We start from the raw sequence: 10,164 nt of genomic DNA, 5'->3' as shown, positions 1-10,164 counted from the left end.
TTAAACCTTAATATTTTGTAAATGAACTTTAGAAGTGAGACAATGAAGTACAAAAAAAAAATAGACACACCTTGCACAGGGGCCATGCTAATCTTTTCTGTATCATTCCAATTTTTTATATGTGCTGCAGAAATTGATAAAACAACTTTGGAAGACAATCTGGAAGTCCCTCTGGTAACTGGAAATAGTTCTACCTGAAGACCCAGCTATACCACTACTGGGCATATACCCAAAACATACTCCAACATATAACAAGTACACATGCTGCACCATGTTTATAGCAGACTTTTTATAATAAACAGAAACTGGAAAAAACCCAGATGTCCCTCAACAGAGAAATGGATACAGAAAATGTGGTACATTTACACAATGGAATACTATAAAGCTATCAATGAATCAATGAGTTCATGAAATGCACAGGCAAGTTGATGTAACTAGAAAATATCATCCTGAATAAGTGTCAGAGACCATCCCGTAGGAAAGCGAGCCCTTCACAATCTCCCTAACAGGCCAAATGGCCTTGTGCTAGGAGCTGGTTATCACCCCCTCCTCCCTATTCCCTTCCTGGAACATGAAGCTGTAAAAGCTGAATTGTGGTCCCTCTTCCCTATCTCTTCCTGAACTCCCATGCCATCCAACATGAGTTACGCCTGAGCCCAGCCTGACACCCAAGCTGTCAAGGAGGATCTATTTTCCGGAGATAAGATGCAGAGTGCCCACTGCCTGGCGCCTGACTTCGGCCCCCATGTCAGCAGATGCCCGCTTCTTTGTTCTTTGTAAAATTCCCCCTCAACCCCTCCCCTATTCTCCGTGATGCATGCTTTAAAAAGAAGGCACCTCAGCATAATAAACTTGGTCTCCTGCCTCTACTTCCCTTCGTCCCATTTGCTTCTAGGTTTGCAGTCCCCCTCGCACCCACAAATAACTGAATCCTGCGGGACAGGATAAATGAGGTAACCCACACACAAAAGAACACACATTGTCCATACTCACTGATATGTGTATATTAGCCCTAAGGCTCAGAATACCCATGATATGACCCACAAACCGTATGGAGTTGAAGAAGATGGAAGACCAAAGCATACATACTTCAATTCTGCATAGAAGGGGGAACAAAATAATCACAGAAGATAGAGGGAGGGAGGGAGGGAGGGAGGGAGGGAGGGAGGGAGGGAGGGAGGGAGGGATCACCTGGGAGGGAGACAGGAGGTGGTGGGAAAAAAAGGCGGGGGCAGGATCAGGTAATGAATGGGATAAGAAAGAAGTATATATGGTCAGGAAATCAAATAAAAATATGTAGCATTACCTAAAATATGCTCCAATATATCACAAGTAAATCTTCCCAAATATTTTTATACCGGCTCTATTTGTACTAGCAAAATATGTGAAACAACTTAGATGCCTCTCACCTGAAGAATGGATAAAGAAAAGGTGGTAAATCTAAACAATGGAAAACAATATAGCCATTCAAAACAATTACATCAGGAAATTTGCAGGAAAGATGAATGGAACTATAAAATATAATCTGAAGTGAGGTAACCCTGACCAAACATATTATTCATTTCTAAGTGAACATTAGCTATAAAGTACAGGATACCCATGCTACAGTCCACAGAGTCAAAGACTCTAAGTCACAAGGAGGACTCAAGTCAAGAAGCTTATATCTCACTCAGATGGAGAAAGAAAATATGCATGATAGATGGATAAATGGAGTGAACTAGGTAAGAGAGTGGGTGAAGAGAGGAATGGGGATGGGGATCCAGTGTGGTGGGTGTGAGGGTGCAGGAAAAGGCTGAGACAGAGAAAGGAAACCAATAGGAGGGCATCTCAGGGAATAGCCTGAGACCTGGGATAGGGGATGCTCTAGTGTTTATGTGGTTCTTCCTTATTGAAACTCCTGGCAGCTGAAGATACAGAGTCTGAAGTGGCCACCTCCCATTAGCAAAGTGGGACTTCCATTGGAAAGAAATGGACAAAAACCTACCCACAATACCTTGAGTCAAATTTTGTCCAGCCTACAAGATTCACTTAAATTAATATGGAGCAGAGATGGTAGGAATAGCCAACCAATGACTGCTCCAACTTGATACCTATTTCTTGGAAAATACTCAAGCTATGACAAGATTAATGATATTCTCTGTGCATGCAGACTGGGACCTAGCATAACTGTCTCCTGAGAGTCTTTATCCATTCATTCATCTGAAGGAAACAGATGTAGAGTCCCCACTTTCAAATATTAGTCAAGGCTCAGGGAATCTTGTGGAACAGTGGGGGATAGGATTGAGGGAGCCTGAGAGGTCAAGGACACCACAGGAAGATCTACAGTGACAACTGACCTGGACATAAGGGTGAACATAGAATCTGAACCAGCAACCAAAGAGCATGCAAGGGCTGGACCTATAACCTCTACATATTTTAACAGCTGTACATCTTGGTTTTCATATGGATCCTCTAAGAATCAGAGAGGAGGCTTGTGGGATTGTGTTAGGCAGCCTATTTTTGTTGAATGGTGCTTGCTCCAGTGTTCCAATAGAGAAATCTACAAGGGATAGAAAGGTGAGCCATGTTCCCATAGTTCAAGCCTGTCCATAATTCTATGACTATCAGTCATGAAATGTTCCAAACTTCTGGCATTCTGGCTAGATTCCACCGCCACAGTTACCTGACTATAGCCAGGTATGCTTCTTACCACAGTTACCTATCAACAGAAAGATAGCTCAGCAGACGATAATAAGGGCTTCTTGGCCCCTCCTTGCTCTCTTTATCTCTCATCTTTCTTACTCTCTAGCCCTTCTTCTCTCTCTTCCTTCCCTATTCTCTCCACATGGCCATGGCCATGGCAAGCCTCTCTCTATCTCCTTCCTCCCTGCCTTTCTACAATAAAGCTCTAAAACCGTAGCCTGTCTCTGCTCATCAAGACCAGCCATGCTTGAAGGATGGGATGGGCTTTCCCCTAATGAGCATCATCTAACCTTCATCTAGAAAGCCATCCTGTGCTCCAGCCACAGACCTGACCTCTTGCCTACATGGGAACCATCCAGTGCCCCTTCTCCCTCTTCCCTCCCCTTCCTTCATCCCCGGGGCTGAGTGCCACCCCAGGGCCCCTATTCTATTCTCAGCTCCTCTTCTGTATCTATTGTGAAATGCAGGAGGCTGAGATCCAGGTACCTAGGGCTGCCTCTTATCCACCACCTGCCTAGATGGGGTCAGTGGCTTAACACAGACAGACACCCACACAGGTCTGCATGTCAAGCATGTGGCTGTCCACCGACCCAGAGCACCTGAACTCTGGCAGGACACGGGTTCTCTCCCACACCCTTCTTTCCCCCATACCCACGGCCCTGCAAGGCTCTGTTGCTTACCTTGGATCCCCTTCCTCAAGCTGGACTGCCTGGTCTGGCTTTAGTGGTAGACGATGTGTGTGCTGTAATTAGAGGTGCCAGGTCAGGTTCTTTTTTATGAATTATTATGTTTTTATATTAATTGATATTTTTATTTGATATTCTATTTACTCTTCAAACTTTGTACTCTTTCCAGTTTCCCCTTAGCAAACCCCTTATCCTATCCCCCATTTCCCCTGCTTGTACACCCTGTGAAGGTGTTCACCCACCCTTATGCCCATTCCTGCCTCACCACCAGAGCATTCCCCTATACTAGGGCATCACAGGATAAAGGGCTTCCCCTCCCAGAGAAGCCAGAAAAGGCTGTCTTCTGCTACATATGTAGGTGGAGCCACAGGCCCCTGCATGTATACATTTTGGTTAGTGATTTAATCCTTGGGAACACTGTGGGTTATGGTTGGTTGATATTGTTGTTCTTCCTATGGGGATACAAATCCCTTCAGTTCCTTCAGGCCTCCCCTAAGCCCTCCATTTGGGTCCCCATGTTTTGTAGACTAAGGGCTGGCTGCAATCATCAGCATCTGTATTGTTCATTTCCAGGCAAAGCCTCTCGGGAAACAGCTATAGCAGGATCCTTTCAGCCAGAATTTCTTGGCATCAGCAATAGTGTCTGGGTTTGGTGACTGCATATAGGATGGATCCACATCTAGAAGGGGCAGTTTCTGGATGGACTTTCCTTCAGTCTCTGCTCCATTATTTGTCCCTGTATTTCATTTAGACAGAACTAATTCCGTGTTAAATTTTTTTGATACATGGGTGACCCTCTCTGTCAACTGGGGGCCACATCTAACCACTGGATTGGCCTCTACAGATTCTCTGCCCCCTCCCTTTGTTTGGGTATTTCAGCTAATATCATTCTTTTGGGTCCTGGGACCCTCTTGCTTTTATGGGATCTGTGACTTTCTAGTGGCTACACCCAGTTCCCAATCCCCCACTGATACACACCTCTGTTCAATTTCCTGATCTGTTGTACATCTACCGAGTCTCATCCCACACCTGACCTTGTCACCCTTTTTCCCCATCGCCCTCCTCTCTCAATCCAAGCCCCTCCCTCCTATGATTATTTTGTTCTTACTCATGGAGGGTTTTCCCTTCTCTGAGAAAATGGCAAAGGGTTAATGTGGAAGGGGTATGTGAGGCTGGGAATAGGAGGAGAGGAGAGAGTGGTGAATAGTGAAATAAATTATGAAAAAAGGAAGAAATGAAAGAAATGAAAATAGCTAAACCTGAGCTATATTTCAAGTCAGAAAAATAGTTCCCCTGTGGTTTCTTCTTTGAGCCTTCACCTAAATTCTTATTCCATATTCCTTTAACATTCAGTAGTAACATGTAAAATGAAATAATCCATTCCCTCATAAGTGTGTTTGGTTTAGTGTCCAGAATGAGACAGAGACCTGAGATAAGGCAGACACCCAAGACTCAGTGAGGGTATCCTTAAATGTGACTAACTATGTTGGGGATATGGAACTTGAAGTGGTGTATGAATACCATTTGTTTTCAAGCTAGTAACTCTAAGAAAACATATATGGGGATTTATTAATTCTGCACATGCTACACAGTTAACAATTGTATATTGTGATCCTTAACAGTTTATAGTGCAATTTGTATCCCTTTAATCTCTTTTTGTTGTCTAATTGCTCTGGCTTGGGATTCAAGTACTATATTAAATAGGTAGAGAAAGAGTGGGCAGCTTTGTCTAGTTCCTGATTTTAGTGGGATTGCTTCAAGTTTCTTTCCATTTAGTTTGATGTTGGTGACTGATTTGATGTTTATTGTTTTTACTATGTTTCTGTATGGACCTTGGAGTCCTAATCTTTCAAAGATTTTTACCATGAAGGGATGTTGAAAATAATAGAAGAGAAAATGAGGAAAGCTCTCAAATACAAGTACACAGCAGAAAAAAATCCTGAACAGAACACCAACTGTGCATGTGATAACATCAAGTGTTGTCAAATAAGACCTCATAAAATTGTAAAGCTTCTGTAAGGCAAAAGACACTGTCAATAAGACAAAAAGGCAACCAACAGATTGGGAAAAGATCTTTACCAACACTAAATCTGATAGAGACCTAATATCGAATATATACAAGAATTCAAGAAGTTAGACTCTGGAAAACCAAATAACCATTAAAAATGGGATGCAGAGGTAAACAAAGAATTCTCAAATGAGGAATACTGAATGGCTGAGAAGCACCTACAATAGTGTTCATCATCCTTATTATCAGCGAAATGCAAATAAAAACAACCCTGAGATTCCACCTCACAACAGTCAGAATGGCTAAGATCAAAAACTCAGGTGACAGCAGATGCTGGCAAGGATTTGGAGAAAGAGGAACACTCTTCCATTACTGGTGGGATTGCAAGCTTGGACAACCACTCTGTAAATCAGTCTGGCATTTCCTCAGAAAATTAGACATAATACTACCGGAAGATCCAGTAATACCAGTCCTGGTCATATACCCAGAAGATGCTCCAACTTGTAATAAGGATATATAATACACTATGTTCATAGAAGCCTTTTTTATAATATCCAGAAGTTGGAAAGAACACAGATGTCCCTCAAAAGAAGAGAAAGCAGATACATAAAACGTGATACATTTATACAATGGAAGACTACTCAACTATTAAAAGCAATGAATTTATGAAATTCTTGGAAAATTGGATGGATCTGAAGGATATTCTGAGCAAGGTAAACCAATCACAAAAGAACATACATGATATGCACTCACTGATAACTGGATTTTAGCCCAGCAGCTAGGAATACCCAAGACACAGTTCCCAAAATACATGAAACTCAAGAAGGAACACCAAAGTGTGATTCTTCAATCCTTCTTAGAAGGGGGAACAAAATACTCATGGAAGGAGTTGCAGAGTCAAAGTGTGAAACAGAAACTGTAAGAATGACCATCCAGATACTGCCCAACCTGGGAAACCATCCTATATACAATCACCAAACACAGACACTACTGTGGATGCCAACAAGTGCTTGCTGACAGGAGCCTCATATAGCTATCTCCTGAGAGGCTCTGCCAGTGCCTTACAAATACAGAAGTGGATGCTCACAGCCATCCATTGGACAGAGCACAGGGTCCCAAATGAAGAAGCTAGAGAGAGTACCCAAGGTTCTGAAGAAGTTTGCAGACCCATAGAAGGAACAACAATATTAACTAACCAGTACCTCCAGAGATCCCTGGGACTAAACCACCAACCAAAGATTATACATGGTGGAACTTGTGGCATTGGCTGCATATGTAGAAGAGGATGGCCTAGTTGGTCATCAATGGAAGAAGAGACCCTTGGTCCTGTGAAGGTTCTATGCCCCCATACAGGGGAATGCCAGGTCCAGGAAGTAGGAGTCTGTGGGTTGATGAGCAGGGGAAGTGGGGAGTGGATAGGAAGGCTTCGGAGGGGAAACTAGGAAAGGGGATAACATTTGAAATGTAAATAAATAAAATATCTAATAAAAATTTTAAAAATTACAATAGTCTATAGACTCAGACCTCATTTATACAAGGCATAAAGGAAGCTACTGCTCTTTGGCTTTACATGTATGGGTATATTCCTACATCTGACCAAACAAAGAACCTCCAACTCTGTGCTCAGTTTCAGTTTACTACCCTTCTCCTTCATAAAACACACTGATAGACCCCCTCAATTCCTGCTAATGCTATGTCCACAGTAATGAACAAACAACTCTGAGGTTTGTGCTCACAGTCTATGAATGATGTTAGAGGGCCAAATTATATGCCAAAGCCACAAAGAAGTGAGTGTGCATGTGGTTAGCCTCCATGGTAATGATGACACTCTCCCAGCAGTGATAAGGATGCAAAAAGGTCTCAGCACTCTTAATATTTCCATGGGCAGTGTCACATAAACCTCTCAGGTGAGGGAGGAATGTGAGATTTCTAGAGCAGCAATGGCTCAGTGCTGTAGATGTGTCAGTTTCTCACTTTTGCTCAAGTACCTGTGTCCTGTCCTTCCAAAACCTGCACTCTTTAAAATGGTCAGGTAGGAAATCTAGCTCATTTTTTGTTTTAGAGAATCTTTGGGAGGCTAAAGGCTTATATATATAGAGAGATATAGTTATAGATGATAGATAGATAGATAGATAGATAGATAGATAGATAGATAGATAGATGTGTGTATACACACACACATACAAACACACACACACACACACACACACACACACACACACACACACACACACACACACACACACACATATATATATATATATATATATATATATATATATATATATATATATATATATATATTCTCTTGTAAACTATGATATTCTGTAAATATTCCTAATTAATTCCTCAAAACCCAGGAAGTAGATGACACACTCTTGATGACCACATGATCACAGACTTGAAGAGTCAATACTTTTCTCAGATTTACATTCTAATCAAAGATTGGAGTGTTGCACTGGAAATTATAATGTTTAACTTAAATGCAACTTACAATCAATTTGCCAGGTTGTAATTAAATTTTTAGTTTTACAAATTAATTTTTATTGGATATTTTCTTTATTTACATTTTAAATGTTATTCCCTTTGCTGGTCCCACCCCTCCTGGAAGACATCTATGCCATCCACCATATCCCTGCTTCTATTAGGGTGTTACAACACCTACACAAACACTCCAACCTCCCTGCCCTTGATTCCCCTACACTAGGGTATCCATCAAGCCTTCATAGAACCAAGGACCTCTCCTCCCACTGATGCCTGACAAGTTCATCCTCTGCTACATATGCACATGGAGTCCTGTGTAATAATTTTGTTGGTGGCTTAGTCTCTAGGAGCCACTAACCTATAGGGTCTGGTCAGTTGATTATTTTTTGTTTTTCCTATGGGGTTGCAAACCCCTTCAGCTCTTTCAGTCCTCTTTCTTACTCATACATTGTGGACCCCACTCTCAGTCCAATGGTTGGCTACAAGCATATACCTCTGTTAAGTCTCTCGCAAGGCCTCTCAAGAAAAAAACTATATCAGGTTCCTTTCAGCAAGCATTTCTTGGCATCCACAGTAGTGTCTCGATTTTGTGTCTGTATATGGGAATGAATCCCCAAATGGGACAAACTCTGGATGGCCTTTCTTTCCTTCAGTCTCTGCTCTACACTTTGTCTCCTTATTTGCTCTTATCATTATTTTGTTCCCCTTTCTAAGAAGAACCAAAGCACCAATACTTTGGTCTTCCTTTTTCTTGAGCGTCATGTAATCTGTGAATTGTATCTTGGGTATTTGCAGCTTTAGGCTAATATACACTTATCAGTGAATATGGACCATTTGTTTTATTTTGTGGTTGGGTTACCTCACTCAGGAAGATATTTTCTAGTTCCATTCATTTAGCTAAGCATTTCATGGATTCGTCTTCTTTAATTGTGGTGTAGTACTCCATTGTTTAAATGTACCACATTTTAAGTGTCCATTCCTATGTTGAAACACATCTAGATTGCTTCCAGCTTCTGGATATTATAAATGAGGGATGCTATGAACATAATAGAGCATGTGTCTTTGTTATATGTTGGAAAATCTTTTGGGTATATGAACAGGAGGGATATAGCTATGTTCAACTTTCTTAGGAACGTCCAGACAGGTTTCTAGAATGATTGTACCAGCTTGACATTCCACCAACAATGGAGGAGTGTTCATCTTTCTCCACATCCTCACCATTATCTGCTATCACCTGAGTTTTGAATATTAGCCATTTTGACTGGTGTGAAGTGGAATCTCAGAGTTGTTTTAATTTGCTTTTCCCTGATGACTAAAATGTTGAACATTTCTTTAGGTGCTTCTCAACCATTTGATATTCATAAGTTGAAAATTCTTTCTTTTGCACTGTACCCCATTTTTAATAGGGTCATTTGGTTTTCTGTAGTCTATCTTGTTAAGTTCTTTGTATATACTGAATATTAGCTGTCTGTCAGATACATGGTTGGTAAAGATCTTGTCTCAATCTGTCAGTTGCCATTTTGTCCTATTGACAGTGTCCTTTTTCTTATAGAAGCTTTGAAATTTATGAAGTCCTATTTGCTGATTTTTATTCTCAGAGCATAAGCCATTGGTGTTCTGTTCAGGAAGTTTTCCCTGTGCCCATGTTTTTGAGGTTCTTCCCCACTTTATCCTCTATATGTTTCAGTGTATCTGGCTACATGTGGAATTCCTTGATCTACTTTTACTTGACCTTTGTTCAAGAAGATATGAATATGTCGATTTGAATTTTCCTACATGCTAACAACCAGTTGTACCAGCACCATTTGTTAAAATGCTTTCTTTTTTCAACTGGATGGTTTTAGCTCCTTTGTACAATATAATGTGACCAGAGGTAAATGGGTTCATTTCTGGGCCTTCAATTCATTTCCATTGATCTTCCTGCCTGTCTTTGTACAAATACCACACAGTTTTTGGTACTATTTCTTTTTAATAAAACTTGATGTCAGGAATGGTGTTTCCCCCAGAAGGTTTTTTATTGTTGAGAATCATTTTTGCTATCATGGGTTTTTGGTTATTCCAAATGAATTTGCAAATTGTTCTTTCTAAATCTGTGAAGATTTGAGTTGGAAATTTGATGGGGATTGCATTGAATCTGTAGATTGCTTTTGCCAAGAAGACCATTTTTACTATATTAAACCTGGAAATCCATGTGCATGGGAGATTTTTCCATCTTCTGAGAACTTCCTCAATTTCTTTCTTCAGATTCTTGAAGTTCTTGTCATACAGATTTTTCACTTGCTTGGTTGAAGTCACACCAAGGTA

The 10,164-nt window shown here is 40.9% G+C and overlaps 1 non-coding gene across 1 annotated transcript; it reads right to left on the bottom strand.

Annotated features, from left to right (window-relative positions):
• Positions 1 to 38: 38 nt before the first annotated feature.
• Positions 39 to 143, bottom strand: Gm23977. The gene has a single exon (XR_003956563.1). It is a non-coding gene; the product is annotated as a U6 spliceosomal RNA (small nuclear RNA).
• Positions 144 to 10,164: the final 10,021 nt, after the last annotated feature.

The sequence above is a fragment of the Mus musculus genome, chromosome 6, assembly GCF_000001635.26.
Source record: "Mus musculus strain C57BL/6J chromosome 6, GRCm38.p6 C57BL/6J".
NCBI lineage: Eukaryota > Metazoa > Chordata > Mammalia > Rodentia > Muridae > Mus > Mus musculus.
Note: the sequence above shows the minus strand (reverse complement) of the source record. Positions and strands in the feature narration are given on the sequence as shown.